Raw genomic sequence first — 16842 nt, forward strand, 5'->3', positions numbered from 1 at the left:
TTCTCTTGCTAGTGATCATAACAAGAAGCATTAATTGAGAATCAACTATGTGTCAAGCACTTAGTCTCATGTAATCCTCACAACTGTGACATCTCAGTATTATTATCTCTGTTTTATAGATAAAGAATCTTATGCAAACTGAATTTAAATAGCTTGCTCAGAAAAGGTCATACACCTGGCCCACAATAGATGCTCAATAAATATTTACTGAGTGAATGAATAAATGAGAAGCTAATAAGTAGAGAGGACAGGAGTCAAACCTAGACTTTCTGGCTTCAAAGCCCCTGATCTTTCTACTATCTATTTCAGGAAACTATTTTTGGACTCTCAGGGTCTGGTCAGAATTAGAGAAACAACCAGAGGTTTGATTCAGGATCCATGCTTCCCCCTAACCCGGACCCTCATCTTTCCACCTACAACCTTCCCACAGATGTATGTGACACCTCAGACCCCAGGCCTGGCCAGGGCAGGAAGATTGGGTTTAGGGAAGACCATCTGGGGAGATGCCTGTAAGGCAAACCCTTCCCAATCCTACTCTGTCCTTCTAACACCCCAGGCTTGGGTTAGCTTATCAAGAAGTCTGGGAAGGGATCTTCTGGGAGATGGAAAATCAGTCCTGTGTATAGAATCAGCCACATTTTGTAATATGTCCTTTGTGCCTAAGATATGTGGTTCTTTCTCATGAATTCAGGGATATTTACTTACCACATGATATACAGTATATCCATGTGTGCATGTTATGTTGACATGTGTTCAAGTATGTTTACACATGTATCAATAAACTCATTCTTTCATTAGCTCTCTCATATCCCAGTGGTTTATATTCTGTGTATGCAGACACCTGAGTCTGCACCCTGAAGTTCCCTCCCCACAGATATGTATGGATACGTGTCCCTGTAGTTTCCTTTTTCTCTTGCTTTTATCCTCCACTCCTAGAAACTATATGTGACCTTCCAGCTAATGCTGGCAGGCCACAGAGTTGGACTGTGTACCATGTGCTTCTTCTTATTTTGAGAAACGTTCTACTCCCTGGCAGTGGGTAACTTTCTCTTTATCAAAGAGCTAATGCATAGATATATCATCAAAGAGATAATATATTCCTGGCATATAGTCATCTCTCAATTCATGTTAGCTATTAACATTATTATAGCTCATTCATCCTCCCTGACCAGAGGTCGTCCCTCCTTCTCCCCACAGCCCTTCTAGGTTTGGAAGTACAAATGCGCATATCCACTCCTGCCAGGGAGCTATGTGAGGCTTGGTGCACTCACAAGGATCTCCTGGGGTTAGAGGGCTCCAGGCCATTGTCATCGATATCTCTCAGTAGGACAAAAGTCTCACACACCCCAGGCAGACAGGACTCACTCCTATTTTTTAAACCCCATAAAATAAGTCTCAGGAGTCTCTTTAGACATTGCATCCAAAACCTTAAACTTCTGAGACACAGATTGTTTCCTAAACCCATCCTTCTGCTGCTGACACCTTTTTTTTTCTGAGGTCAGTCCTGAGGCCAGACCCACTGGCCAATACCCACCAGAGAAGAGCAGTTTCAGTCAGGACACCTGATAATCCTAACGTACTTCTTTTGGCCCAAGTGACCTACCCTCCTAGCTAGTGATTGGTTTTGTGGCTCTGCCAGGAGCTGACATTCTAAACCAGACCCACTTCTTCAGGTGAAGCAAGATATCATTGAAGTTGGATGGATACAGAGCATTCAGTAAGCAGGAGCAGGGGAGGGGAGAAATGAGAGAGGGAGAACACAATTGTAGCAAGGAGTCAAAATTCTCCAGACAATATCTGTCCTTAAATTGGCATCAGATAGTCTTTTCTGGGTCTGTGGAAACCCAAGAGTCTGCGCCTAGAGGTGTATTAAGATTAAGTTTTGCTTGATTGTCTTTGGGCAGGCAGGAGGGGGGTGGAAAATTTTATGGAACAAATAAACTAGAAGAGGTTGGAGATGGATTAAAAATTGGAATCCAATCCTGTCAATGTGTTTATTTGATTTCCACACTTTCCTATCTCCTTTAGTCCCAGTCCTCTCTCCCCTTCCCCCAGACTGACATACATGATACCCTGATGGCTATTTCAGCTGCAACCTTATATATCCAGGGAAGCCTGAGCTCCCCAGCTGCTGGCCAGCTCTGATCCCCTAAACCCAGAGGGACCAACTGGTCAGAGTTCTCAGGGATGGCAGATCCCAAGTGCAAATTTGGCTTCTGCTACCATCAGACTCTGATCTTATCCAGATCACTTAACTTTTCCGTGTATTAATCTTCATAGTAGCCTCCTGTTCCCCCTTCACATACACCACCCCAGATGATAGATAAATATGAATCATCCTGAATTTCTTTAAAAAAACTATTCTAGAAATTCACCTTTCCATTTTCCATCATAATTACCAGATCAGAATATAGTTTCCAGGAGGATTAGTTTGGCCTTGGGTGGGCCAGTCCTCTTCACTGCTGGCCAGGACAGCTGTTCAGTCATCGGCCAGCAGAGCAGAGTGAGAGTAGGTCAGTGCAAGCTCAGCCCTGCTGCTAAGTGTGTGACCTGCTATGATAACAGCGAAAATAATTTTCCAGCCTCCTGGCTTCTCTGAGGGCTTTGTGAGTGCCTACAGATATTAGATGGTTTAAAACTGTATCAGCAGAAAGCAACAATCAGCATCCAACCTCCTTGGAGTTCAGTATGACGGTGAGAGGATGTCTAGCGTGTAGATAAAAATGAAAGGCCCTCAAAATGGAGACTAATTGATGACTTGAATAGATGGGCATAAATTCCTGTTAAATATGGCTCAGTCTCCTTGCTCTCCAGGCCCATCTAAAGCCAGAAATTTGGTTTGGTGGTCATTACCTGCTTGGTGTCATTAAATTTCCTGGTAATCGGCAGGGATATGTAATTATGCTGTAGTTAGTGATTGTTCACTAAGTAAACCCTTGGTGTAGTTACCATGTAAGTCAACGGTATTTACAGGATATTTTTTCTGCCTGTAACTCAACGCCTTACCGAAACAAATTGGAATTGCCTTCTGGAGGCCGTTGTTATAAATTACAGACCCAACATCTGTCCACATCTGCAATGTCTAGACAGCCTGTCTCAGCTACAAGAGAGGAGAGAGATGAACGGGGGAAAACGAGGGAGACGTGAGGAGTGGCAGAGGGAAATCTCAGGTTCATGCAATTTTTCTCTTCGGAGGTTTCCCTAAATGAATCATGTGTTAACTTCTGAACTGGACCTGAATCTTCAGCAGCCCAACGCCAAGCTCTGAAGAGTTCAGGGCCCGATCATCACCCTGGATGTGTTGGCAGTGCGGCCACTTCTGTTGGGCCACATCTCTGCCCTGACAGGCTCTCAGAGGTCACAGTGGGGCCTGGAAGATGGAGTTACAAATACAGACACTGACTACAGCCACATCCGGAGAGTTGGCTGCTTCTCCAAATTCCCTCCATCTCATTTCCTGCTGCTCCCTGACTCTCACCCCGACCTGGCTCAGCTTTTGGGGGTGAGGCATTCATTTGCCTGCCTTTCCTGTGGTCCCTCTCCTGCACCCACGATAAGGAGCCTGCCCGTCAGCTGAGTGATTGTATTTTTTTACAGTTCCTAGCACAAACCTTCTCATTTATATGTAAAGCAGCCATTAGTCATAGCTCCGTTCCCACACACTGCCTGATGTACAATCACATTTTGCAGCGGATGAATCTTTCCACACAGCTGCTCTGCTATGAATAATCCGTCTCCAGGCCCATAAATCAGAAAAAAATCATGCACCTCGTTCGCCTGATCCTTACACAAAGTCATATATTTTACATGAGGACGAGCTAAATATTCATGAGTCTTAAAGGCTTTTTTCACAGGCACTTGTTGGGGTTGTCTTCTACTATTGTGGGGATACTAAGGTTGTATTTAGGAGAACTAGGGATTTTAGAGAGGAGGAAGGACAGAATGTGTGTGTCTCTATGTGGGTGAGTGTGTGTGCGGGTGAGTGTGTGTGTGTGTGTGTGTGTGTGTGAGAGAGAGAGAGAGAGAGAGAGAGAGAGAGAGAGAGAGAGAGAGAGATATTGAGATTCCAAGCTTATCTTTTAGACTAGGAGTCATGTGGGACAAAGGATGTATATTTGAGGTCTTAAAAATGTGATAAATACTTATTTAGCTGAGCTTCCCTCCTGCTCAGAGCCATGGATATTGCCTCCCTGACTTTCAAGGTCATTACATGAACCTTTGCTGTCTGACCTGTGCAGCAATGATTTGGGCCCTTCTCCGTGTCTGGAGGTGCCTGGGAGCCCCACCCTCATTAGACAAAATCAGAATTTGGAGGGAGGGAGGGAGGGGAAACTGGGAAATGAGCAGATACAAAGGAAATCTATTCTGATGCTAACAAAGCCTCTAACCTACACACAACTTCAGGCTCCAGGAGCTTCCTGGAATTTTATTTATATCCCATTCTGGTTCCAGAGAACATTTAAAGTGGCTTTCTTCACCCTTGACTTTTCTCTGTCCCCTACCTATCTCCTTCTACTCACCCTCTTAGCATCCCAGGCCCTGATCACTGCACTCTCCTCTGTCTAAGGTGTCTGCTCAGGTGGCCCAAGTGCCCTGCCAGGAATATTCTGCCTGCACTGCTCCTTGAACTCTTTCTTCCCCCAAATGCAAAATTGAACCCCTCCGAGAAGACTCATTTCACTAAATAGAGGAGAGGGAGTTACTTGCTTTGCCCTGTAAGCCTCCACTCCCCCACCCCCCTCTTCCCTAGCTAAGCACTCATCACACCAACCCCTCTGCTGGCAGGTGCTTTTTCATTTTATTCTGGCATTCGCTCAGCATTTGTCTGTGTGTTCAGTGGCGCTATCTGTCTGACTCATTAATGCCATGGTCTGCAGTGATGATGATGATGTGCCCTCACTTCCTATGGAAGGGTAGGAAATTCTTCTTCCTGGATTCGCTGACAAGATTAAGGGCATATTTCTAGGTAGAGATTTTTGGATTTAGCTTTATATCTAGAAACACACATAAGCCCTCAGACCCTTTTTATCCCTTGGTGGATAATGACAATGCCTTGGGTTCCGATGAAGAGTTGTTCACAAATGAAGAACGGTAGCAAAACTGCAGTAGCACCTCCAATGGGAAAGTCACTTCTTCTCTCTAATAGATGGGCAAACTGAGGCATAACCTTGGCAAATTACTTTCTCAAAGCAAATCAAGAGGGGCTGACAGGAAGCTGCGATTACATCCGAGTTAACTTTTGTGATTTTGACTCAGGGCATCAAGTTGTTTCCATCAACCACCCCCCACCCCACCCCCAGGGCCAAAGGCCAGAATTCAAAGCCTTTTCTCATTTCTCTGAGTTCCTCAGGTTGACCTACTCTGCTGGCCCTTGCTTCTCCCGCTCTCAGCCCACTCCTGTAACGTTCAGAAAGAATTAAGTAAAAAAACCCCGCCAGAGAGGAGGAAAAAGTCCAAACAATCACAGATGGCAGACTCGCAAATTTAATTTAAAATCATTCTTTATTATCCAAAATATTAAAATTAAAGCTAGAATGCCCAAAGGAAAACACAGATTAAAACCCCCTATGTTTCACAGCCTCTTCCTCAGGGGGTCCCAAAAACACTGAGTGAGAATGCTTTGAAAAGAAAGCAGGAGTGCAGGAGTAAAGAGCCAGCTGTAGATCATTGAGCCAAACACTTGGTGACTGACCCAATCAGCTTCCCTTAAAGCCAAACACCAACTGTTTCATATGCAATTAATGACTGCCCTGGCAAATGCAAGTGCATCAAGTCATCACAGGCATCTCTGAATGAGAAGACACACAGCAGTCACAGGTAGCTCGTCCCTGGCATCTACATAATGATATTACCAGGCTAATCTAGGCTCAGAGATTTAATTCTGCAAAACACCATGCACTAAATATTTATATTCATAAAATGGCTAAGGAAAAAAAAAAAAAAGCTCACATGCTGCCTCTAGGCTCCCTGTTTGTCTAGAATAGGCTGTTGTCTCATTTGCCAGGGTATATGCTTGGGGGTCAAAGGCATCACTCAAGTGTGAGTAGAACCCCAGTATTTCTGGCCCCCAACTTCACCCTTTAAAAAGGGCTCATTTGTCAGCCTGGAGACTGAAGGATCCCAGGTTCAATTCCGGTCAAGGGCACATGCCCGGGTTGTGGGCTCGATCCCCAGTGCGGGGCATGCAGGAGGCAGCCGATGAATGATTCTCATCATTAATGTTTCTATCTCTCTCTCCCTCTCCCTTCCTCTCTGAAATTAATAAAAATATATTTAAAAAAATTAAAAAGTAGCCCTAGCCGGTTTGGCTCAGTGGATAGAGCGTCGGCCTGCGGACTGAAGTGTCCCGGGTTCGATTCCAGTCAAGGGCATGTACCTTGGTTGTGGGCACATTCCCAGTGGGAGGTGTGCAGGAGGCAGCTGATTGATGTTTCTCTCTCATCAATGTTTCTAACTCTCTATCCTTCTCCCTTCCTCTCTGTAAAAAAATCAATAAAATATATTTTAAAAAAATAAATAAAAAGTAAAAAGGGCTCATTGCTGGATTGGGTATTTAGAGGCACCAAAGAGAAGGCAAAGCCTCTTTCTTCTCTGAAGATGCCAGTGCAGAAAAGGAGGTCCCCTCATATGTCAAAGCTAAGAAAGGGGCCGTGGAATGGATGAGAATGTCTGTTTCCCATTCTCTGGTGCAGAAAATCAAAGTCCAGAGAGGACCAGAGACTGTTAAAGGCATCCTTTACACACTTCAAATTCTCAATTATAGATACAATTCTGATTCCTGGTGCTGCCATGCTTTCACTATAAACTGAAGAAGAGGGACTCTTCAAAGAATCATAAAAAATAATTGTGATAGAATGAACATGTGTTTTCTTTGGCCCCATGGGTTTGTCTCTACTGAAGCCTAAGTCTGAGCTATGCCCTTACTCAGATGTTCTCATTGCAGCACACTGCTGGGCCTGAGCACCTCCAGCGTATAAGGCACAAAACCTAACCCGGCGTGGCCTACCCCCTCTCCCAATGAGGTTGCCGGGATCATTTCTGTATCTGTCCTGGAGACTGCATTCCTCTCCACAGTGGTATCTCAAACCCAGTTCTTCCGGCTCAGCCCCCTCTGCCCTTTTTCTCTCCGTGGCAGAAAAAATGCAGAGGATGAAGTCTGTCTGTTCCCTGTGTAGACCATGACTTGGAACCTTCGGCAATTTTTCCAGGGCTCTGCATATTATAATCAAGATGGGATCAGCTAATAAAATTACATTGGTTACAATCCAAAAAGATTAGCCAGCCTTAAGGGTTTCATGGCTAAGCATTACACTTTTCAATTTTCCTACAATTAAGCTAACAACAAATAATATTGACCAATAAACTGCCAGATCTGCTAGCTGAAGTCCTGCTGTGGGAAGGGAGGATTGTCCCATAGTTGAGTGATTGTCCAGCCATTGCCTGATCATCAGGCCCAGCCTGTGAGTGCTAGCACAATGGAGCATTATCACCTGAGCCTCACGGGTGCAGGGGTGATGAGGAATGGTTGCTGGCTTTGCTCCTAAAAGAAATTTTCTTTAGAACATGAAAATCCTGACTCTTGCCCTCCTGCCACCTCTGAGGAATTTTCCTGGTTTCCACTGATTTCTCAATCTTCTGCTAGAGAAAATCCAGGATAAGGAGACCTATATTCTCATGAGGCACAACTATTTCAACTCATTAACTAATTTGGAGTCACAAATCCAGGGCCTAAAATAAATTAGACCTATTACTAATAAAATTTTGGGGTGGGAAAGACCAAGAGTCTTAATGGAAAACTCCCACACAGATGCTGACAGAATGTGGAGGCCAGACTTCTTCCTTCCCGGCTGCCCTGGCACTGGGGAGGGCAGGAGGCTCCAGGATGTTTTGGACCACGTCGAAAAGCTAAGGCCCAATTCCTTCTCCAGTTATTTCTATTACTCAGTGTTGGAGAAGCAGACAACAGGAGGAAGGGAAAATGAATTGTTATCATTTAATGAAAGCTTACCATGTGCCAGGCACTGTGGTAAGTGCTTTTACTCAGTAATTTATTTAATCCTCACAATATCCTATCTAATAAAAGAGTAATATGCAGATTGATCATCACTGCAACACACAATATAGCTGCCCCCATGTGGACACAAGATGGCCACCACAAGATGGCCAGCAGGAGAGGGCAGTTGGGAGGCACCCGGCCTGCAAGGGAGGGCAGTTGTGAGGGACCAGGCTTGCAAGGGAGGGCAGCTGGAGGTGATCAACCCTGCAGGAGAGGGAAGTTAGGGGTGACCAGGCTGGCAGAGGAGGAAAGTTGGGGGCAAACAGGCTGGCAGGGGGGCAGTTAAGCATCAACCAGGCTGGCAGCGGAGTGGTTAGAGGGTGATCAGGCTGGCAGGCAAGCGGTTAGGGGCAATCAGGAAGGCAGGCAGGCAAGCAGTTGGGAGCCAGCAGTCCTGGATTGTGAAAGGGATGTCCGACTGCGGGATCGGGCCTAAACGGGCAGTCGGACATCCCTCCAGGAGTCCCAGATTGGAGAGGGTACAGGCTGGGCTGAGGGACAATCCCCCGCCGTGCACGAATTTCGTGCACTGGACTTCTAGTAATCCTATAAAGTAGATACTGTTATCCATCCCTATTTTACTTTTATAGCTGAAGAAACTGAGGCTTAGAGAAGTTAAGTAACTAAATCCAGGTTTTGGTTCCAGGGCCTTTGCTCGAAACTATAGAATCAATGAGAACTGCCAAACAATTCTAGGTACAAAAAGTGTCTTTCCATAGCAGGATCTAAATTCTGATCTAAGGTAGAACCAGGATACCCAGCCTCAGAGTCAGGCTCACCTTGATACTATGTTTGATCTTCATCAAAATAGCTAACAGGAACCCAGGATCCTGAGCCCAATAGGAGAGTGAGGGACTGTTCTATATTTCTCAAATTACAGCCAGAGAATAATCTTTTAAACGAAATAATCTGGGAAGCTTGTTAAAATGTAGGTTCATGGGCCCCACCCAATCTTCCTGATCGGAATCTCTGAACATGGGTTTCATGAGTGTGCTGTTTGACAAGCTCTGCAGATGATTATTATGCACCAAAAATTGAGAAACCATTGTGATAAGTTATGAACACTGCCCTCAAATAGTTTCTGTATAAACCCAAACTCACACCATGGCTTCCAGGTCACTAACCTGATCCTAGGCAGGCCTCACCTCCACTCCCCCTGATTTCTCCAGTCTTTCATACATGCCAACTACATTTCCTCTTCCTGTCTTTGTTCTAATTCACCCTGGTCCCCACTGTCATATATACTTTCCCTTCCACTCCTCACCTGTACTTGTGTTTTACACCCCTGAGCTTGCATGGTTTCTTTCCTTCTTTCTTTTTTTAATGTAATTTTTATTTAAGTACAATATACATACAGAAAAGTACACAGAATAATTTTTCATATGCAATTAGGAGATTCTGCTTCAGCAACTTTTGGAATCCTTAGAAGGGAACTATAAACGTGATGAGCAGTAGCATTGGCTAAACCTTCCTCAGAAATAGTTCTGAGATGCTCAGAAGAGAATTTTGGCACCTAGAAGTAAATAAATAACATAAACAGAAAGAATTTAAAATAAAAGATGAACTGGAAGTCAGGTGGGGTCACATGGGTCATGTGGGGTCATGTGCGTGTTATGAGCCCTCACATTGAAATCATGTAGGAGGCATGTCAAGGTCACATGGGATCATGTGCCATTCACGTGGGAATCACATTGGTCATTCAGGAATCACATTGGAATCACACAGCTAGTCAGTCACCTGTGGGTCACTTGGGCCATCTACAGCTCAATGACATTTTTTCAAAGTGGATAGTCAGCATAAAGTCTCTGGTGTGTGTTTTTTTAACCACAAATTTGACTCAAAATAGTACTGAAGAGTAATTTAGTTTCTTAAAGGGGCAACACAAAAGGAAATTGCACAGTACATAACTCCTTAAAGACCTTTCCTTATAGAAGCTTTTCCCACCCAAATCTCTCTCCCTTCTTCCCTTTCTTTCATTCCTTTCACAAACAGTGTATTCACTGAGCACCTACCACATTAGGTGCTGGGTGGGTAATGATGAACAAGGTATACCAGGGTTCTGCTTTGATGGCATTTACAGTCTCATGAGGTAGACAAATGAAACACAAGTTATTAAACAATAAATATAAATTGTGATGGATGCTCAGAGAGGACTACCTGGGGGCTCTGCTGCCTGATGGAGGAGAGGACCAGCCAGGAGAGGAGAAAAAAAGTAGCTTAGGTAAAAGTGTAAATAGCAAGGACTAAGGCCCTGAGGTAGAACATACCTTGGCTCAGGGAGAAATCTTTCCTTTCTCCTCTGACTTTGGTGTCCTCTCTTCAGCCCCTCCTCCCACCTTTAGAATCTCTTCTTTTCCATCAGAAGCTTCCTACCCTGCCTGCCTCCACTTATAGAGCAATCTACCACTTTCTCTCTTGCAGCATAAGAAAGGTTCAGCAACACAAACCCTGACTGCTTAGTGAGGTAGAGAAGAGGGGAAAAGTGTGAAAGAATGTGAACTTGCACTTCGGTTTTTGTTTTTTGTTTTTGTCCCAGAAATGTTTGAGTAGGACTTACCCACTTTCACTTTGAATCAACCCTCAGTTTGTCCTCAGTGGAGGTGTCCCTGAACTAGGTCTGCAGGAAGCCTCTGAGTTGTCTCCTTTCTCTGGTTTCTCACAGTTATCACTGAGAGAATCACAGAGGAGCTCTGTTCAGGAACTCACAGGTTTAGAATCAAGAAGTCTCATCAGTGGTTTTAGCCCCATACACTGCTTTGTTCCCATGGTAACACTGTCATGGATACCCCTGGCATTGAAGGGAGGGGTCAGCACAGTCTGTGCCCCAAAGGGTTTGGCTGTGAGCCCATTCAAATTCTCACCTACTACTGATGACTTGAATAAAAATGTTACAATCACAAAGAGACCTGAGGATTCAAGAGTGGTTGTTGGGCCCAGCCTTAGTGGTTGAGCATTGATCTATGAACCATGAGGTCACTGTTCCATTCCTGGTCAGGGCACATGCCCCAGTTGTGGGCTCGATCCCCAGTAGGGGGCATGCAGGAGGCAGCCGATCAATGATTCTCTCTCATCACTGATGTTTCTCTTCTACTTCTCTTCCTCTCCCTTCCTCTCTCTGTTTGCCTACTGACTAATATGCCTCATATGGAAGCTCCTTCCAGCTGAAAGTCCCCCTGAATTTTCCCCGGGGGTCTCCCTAAATGATCTCTCCTGACCTGCAGGGCTGTCCTGATTCCAGATCTTATTCAAACCTAAGCTGGTCCCATGCTGAAATCTTCCATTTTTCCTTCCAGAGACACTGTCCTTTTTCATCCTGTCTGGACTTTGGGAAATAATCCATATGGACTGTATCTTGCCCTCTGACTTCTGTTTATTTGGCTAACAGGAGATATAAGAAGATTAGAGGACAGAAGGAGAGTGATGTTGGGGTATAAATCCTTCCAGATCCTTCCCTGTTGAGTTACTGAGAAAAGGCTGTATCCCCTTTTGAAGTCCATAACTTTTGTCAAGTGGCCGTCTGACAATAGCTCCCTTCTCTGGATCTGGTAACCACTCCTTCCCCTCAACCCTTCGGCCCAGGAGTGGTATGGCTTCCCAGTGTTGCTAGCCCACGGTATGCATTACCCCTGTTGGCTTCCCTAAATCCTGCCCACACTTTGCAAATAGGCCCTTAATTAAGCCCTCCTCAAATTAATCAAGTTTGACTGACTGATATAGGACCATACTCTTGCCAAGAGAGCCCTGGTTAGTATACGTTTTTATGTTTTGTTTTCCTTACAAAACACAAAGCTTCTTGAAGGCAGGGCCATTCTCTTACCTGACCCCAATGGCCTCTTCCTCAAATGGCATCTTTGAGAGGTAAGGGGAACCACATGAAAAATAGCTTCAGAGAATGCAAATATCTGGAAAAAGAGAGCAGCCAAATAGAGAAGGAAATCATCAACTTGAAGGAATGGTAGTGATGGGATCTGGACAAAGGTGAGTTAAAGAGAAAAGAACCTGCATAAAGTCTATAAAATTAACTGTGGTAAATACTATTGGTCAAATAGTGCCTAACAAACCTAAGCAAAGAAATCATGGGAAAGATAGCATTGTCAGCACAAAAGGCTGATTAATCTTTCAAACTGAGAAAATCATGCAGCAAACATATAAAGTATATATCTTATAGCCAAAATAAATACTATTTTTACCTGTTTGAATAAAGGTTTCTGATTTGGGTACTACTATTAATTAATGAGATAGTCACTGCATTTAAGCTCTGGGGTTAGACTACCTGTAAGAGAATTTGTGTTAGTTAGCTATTATTGCTGCATAACAAATAACCCCAAAACTTAACAGCTTAAAACAATAATAAACATTTATTATCTCACATGGGTCAGGAATCAGGATCAGTTTAGTGTTCTACACAGTCTCATGAGATTATGCTCAAGGTGTTGCTGGGAATATAGTCATCTGAAAGCTTATCTGGGGCTGTTGGATCTGCTCCAAGGTGGCTCACTCACGTCACTGACTATTTGGTGCTGACTGTTGGCAAAGGCATCAGTTCCTTGCCATGTGGACCTCTCTGTAAGGCTGCTTGAGATTCCTCACAACATAGCAGCTTATTTCCCCCAAAGCAAGCAATCCATGTAAGGCAGAAAACACAATATCTTCTATACATGCCCTTGGGAGTCACCTTCCATCATTTCTATAATATATTATTGGTTACACACATCAGCCCTAGTCAATAAAGGAGGGATGTGAACACCTGGAGGCAAGAATTATTGGGTGTCATCTTCAAGGTAGCCACCAGAATATCTGTGTTCTTCTCATTGCATTCTATCAGGGACACATTTTTTTTTTAAGTTTTAGATATTTTTTAAAATTGATTTTTAGAGAGAGAGGATGGGCGAGGGATAGAGAGATAGAAACATCAATGAGAGAGAAATATCATAGATCAGCTGCCTCCCGCACATTCCCCACTGGGGAACAAGCCCGCAACACGAGCATGTGCCCTGACCCAGAATTGAACCAGACCTCCTGGTTCATGGGTTGACACTCAACCACTCAACCACACTGGCTGGGCAGGGACATACAAATTTCAATTTGCCCATTCTTGATGATGTTCACTTTGATCACTTGATTAAAGTTATATTTACTAGGCTTCTCCCCTGTGAAGATACTCTTTGTTTTTTAAATCATTGAGTATTTTGGAAGGTGAAACAATGAATTCCTTTGACATATCCCCATTATTCTTTGCAGCATTCTTTCTGTGTTCTGGCACAAAATGTTGTAGGTTCATCATGTACTTTCCTTGTCCCAGCCCTGGAATCATCCATTTCTCCAAGGAACACTGATTCTTTTTTAGTGGAAAATGGTACTGTATTTAGAATCTAAGATGTGAATGCTAATTGCTATTGGGTATTGCTGCTTCAAGGCCCTCCCTCTCAGTGGGCAGAGCTGGGGAATGTGTGTGTGTGTGTGTGTGTGTGTGTGTGTGTGTGTGTATATATATATAGTTTCCCATGTGAGCTTCTTCCTACACATAGATGCCCTTACCACACTACATGAGCTTCAACAGCCCATGTCAGACCACCTCTCTGCATAGACATTAACCTTGTTCTACCCTACATAATAGTTTTAAGACCAAATTGTTCAGGAAGGAGAAGGTGCAAACTGAGCCCATCTTGATGATATATGCAAATTATGTGAAATTTAGAGCTATTAATTGCTAACATTTATTGAGTACTTACTATGTGCCAGGAAATGTTCTAGGGAGTTTGTATGAATTCTCAGAGCAGCCCAATGAGATAAGAGCTATTATGGTCCCCATTTTGCTGATGAGGCATAGAGAAGTTAAGTAACTTGCCCAAGGTCACACAGTTACTAATGAGATATAGTAGAACTGCTTTATTGAACTTCTAGAATATCCTTAAAGAGGAGGAAGTATCCTGTGTCCTTCTGCTGCAGGCCTGGAGCACAGATATTGCTAAGTGTCCTCTGGGGACAAATTGTCTCCACTGAGAACCACTGGTCTAGAACAACATTAATTTAATTTAAGGAAAACGACTTTTTGATTGTTTGTGTTAATGAACGAAAGAGCATAAACATAATCTAGAAGAGCAGAAAATGCAAAAATCTCATTTGTGTGGCAGAGATTGCTAGTTGTCTCTTCTAACATCCATTAGAAAGGGATTTCCTCAACCTTTCTCCTCCAACTCTATACCTGACCTGCTTTTGCATCCATACTCTCTTCCTTCCTCTGTGTCACTGGCAGCTAATCCCTCCATCTGGATTCATTCTGTCTTATCTTCTCAGGACCTGGTTCCATAATCATGTCCTGTCTCTTGCTTTTATTTTCAACCTTTCTCTCCCTAATCATCCTTTTAAATATGCTCAAGTTTCTCACTTCTTTTTACTCCCCAAGTTTTTACTTTGGAAATTTCTAAGTCTCAGAAAAGTTTCAAGAAGGGTATAATGAATGCCCATAGTACTTCACCTAAATCCACCAATTATTAACATTTTATCATATTAACTTCAGTTCTCTCCTTCCTTTCTCCTCTCTTTCTACACACACACACACACACACACACACACACACACACACACACACACTTCCCACTCCCCTAAACCATTTGAGAGTTAGTTGCAGGCATCATAACATTTCACCCTAAACACTTTATCTCCTTAGAACAAAGACATTCTCTAATTCTCTTATTCTCACAATACAATTATCACACTCAGGAACTTTAACATTGATATATTATCTAGTAAGCAATCCATATTGAATTTTTTCCAGATTGTTTCACTAATATCTTTTATAGCTATTTTGTCTTCTTTGTATCTGTGTATGTGTATGCATGTCGTTCCAGGGCCCAATCAGAGATCAGTCATTGCATTTAGTTGTCATGCCTCTTTAGTTTCCTTTGAACTAAAGTCTCCCTGCTTTCAAACATAATGATAAACACTTTCCCAAGACCCCCAACTTCTACTTCTAACCACTGTCTTCTCCTTCCCTTGACAGACACATGTTGTTGTTTTTTGTGGTTTTTTTTTAAATATATATATTTCTTTATTGATCTCAGAGAGGAAGGGAGAGGAGAGAGAGAAACATCAGTGATGAGAGAGAATCACTGGTTGGCCGCCTCCTGCATGCCCCCTACTGGGGATCGAGCCCGCAACCCAGGCATGTGCCCTTGGCTGGAATCGAACCCGGGACCCTTCAGTCCGCAGGCTGATGCTCTATCCACTGAGCCACACCAGCCAGGGCCAGACACATGTTTTGTAAGAAGAGACTCAACAGCCCTGGATGGTGTGGCTAAGTTGGTTGGAGCCTCCGGTATACCAGGAAGCGGTTCGATTCCAGGTCAGGGCACATACCCGGGTTGCAGTTAGATCCCTGGTTGGGGTGGGTGTGGGAAACGGCCTAATGATGTCTGTCTGTCTTTCTCTCCCTCTTGCTCTCTCCCTTCCTCTCTCTAAAAAAATCAAAACAAAATGTAGGAAAAATAATTTTTTAAAAATCGAGAGAGAGAGAGAGAGAGAGAGAGAGAGAGAGAGAGAGAGAGAGAGAAAGACTCAACAGTCTTAATTTCCTCGCCTTCCTTTTTTAACTCACTAAAGTATGGCATTTGTCTCCAACCATGAGCCACACTTGCCAGACTTTCTTTCCTCCTGTCTCTCTGGTCACTTCTTCTTGGGATCCTTTGCTGGCTCCTCTTCTTCTGCTCACCCTGTAAATCTTACGTTTATTCGGGATTCTGTCTTAGACCTGTTGCTCTTTACACTGCTTGGCAAATCCTTTCCTGGGAGCTTCAATGACCACCTATATGCTGAAGATCCCTATCTGCAGCCCAGGCCTTTCTCTCCAGCTTCAGCTCCAAATATCCAACTGTTTCCTCAACATCTGAACCCATGTGGAAGTCTCAAAGGCACCTTGGAGCAAAATGTCCAAGAAAGAAGTGATGATCCTCCTATCACCTCTTCCTTCTACTGTGTTTCCTGTCTCAAAAAAAATAGCGCTTCTCATTCATCCTTCTTCCTGAGCCAGATGTCTAGAAGTCATCTTTGACACATTCCTTTGACTACCATCCAGGACATATCTAATCAATCACCAATCCTACAGATTTTATCCCCTCAGTATCTTTGGAATCTAACTACTTTCTGTTTTTCTTACCTCCTTCATCAGGCCTCCATCATCTCTCAGAAAGATTTCAGAAAGCTCATAATCCTTCTCCCAGCCTGCAGCCATAAGTGATTTTCTAAAAATACAAATCTGACCATGCTGTAGCCCTGCTTAAAAATTTTCAGTAGTTTCTTATAGCCCTCAGGATAAAGTAAAAATTCCTCAATTTAGCCCATAAGGAAGGGTGAAAATCAATATATATTTTTTCGCTGGTAAGGCACAGACACTGACCCCAGTTAGAAAGGATGTCTTGTCAGCTGGTTCACTTGACCAGTGTGTGCTAAATAACGACTTGCCATTAGAGCCCTATGCTATTGTCCTCTGCAGTCTCATCTAGTGCCACTATTCCCCTAAGGTCACACTAGCCTTGCTTTGATCCTCAGAATGCATCATCAAAAATGCACTTACCTTTGCCTGGAAGACTCTTTCTGGTGGCCCCACCATCAACCCACCCCATCCCGAAGCTGCCCTAAAGGGGACTGACTGCTCTATCCAGATAAGGATGGCCTTGGCCTGTGTCAGTGGAAGCATCTGTTGAGGGAATCTAATCTGGATCACAGTTCACTATTAATAATGACTCCGTCTACTTAGGCACAAGAACACAGAGCCCCAATAAGGTCAG

The sequence above is a fragment of the Cnephaeus nilssonii genome (genome assembly GCF_951640355.1).
Source record: "Cnephaeus nilssonii genome assembly, chromosome: 16".
Lineage (NCBI taxonomy): Eukaryota > Metazoa > Chordata > Mammalia > Chiroptera > Vespertilionidae > Cnephaeus > Cnephaeus nilssonii.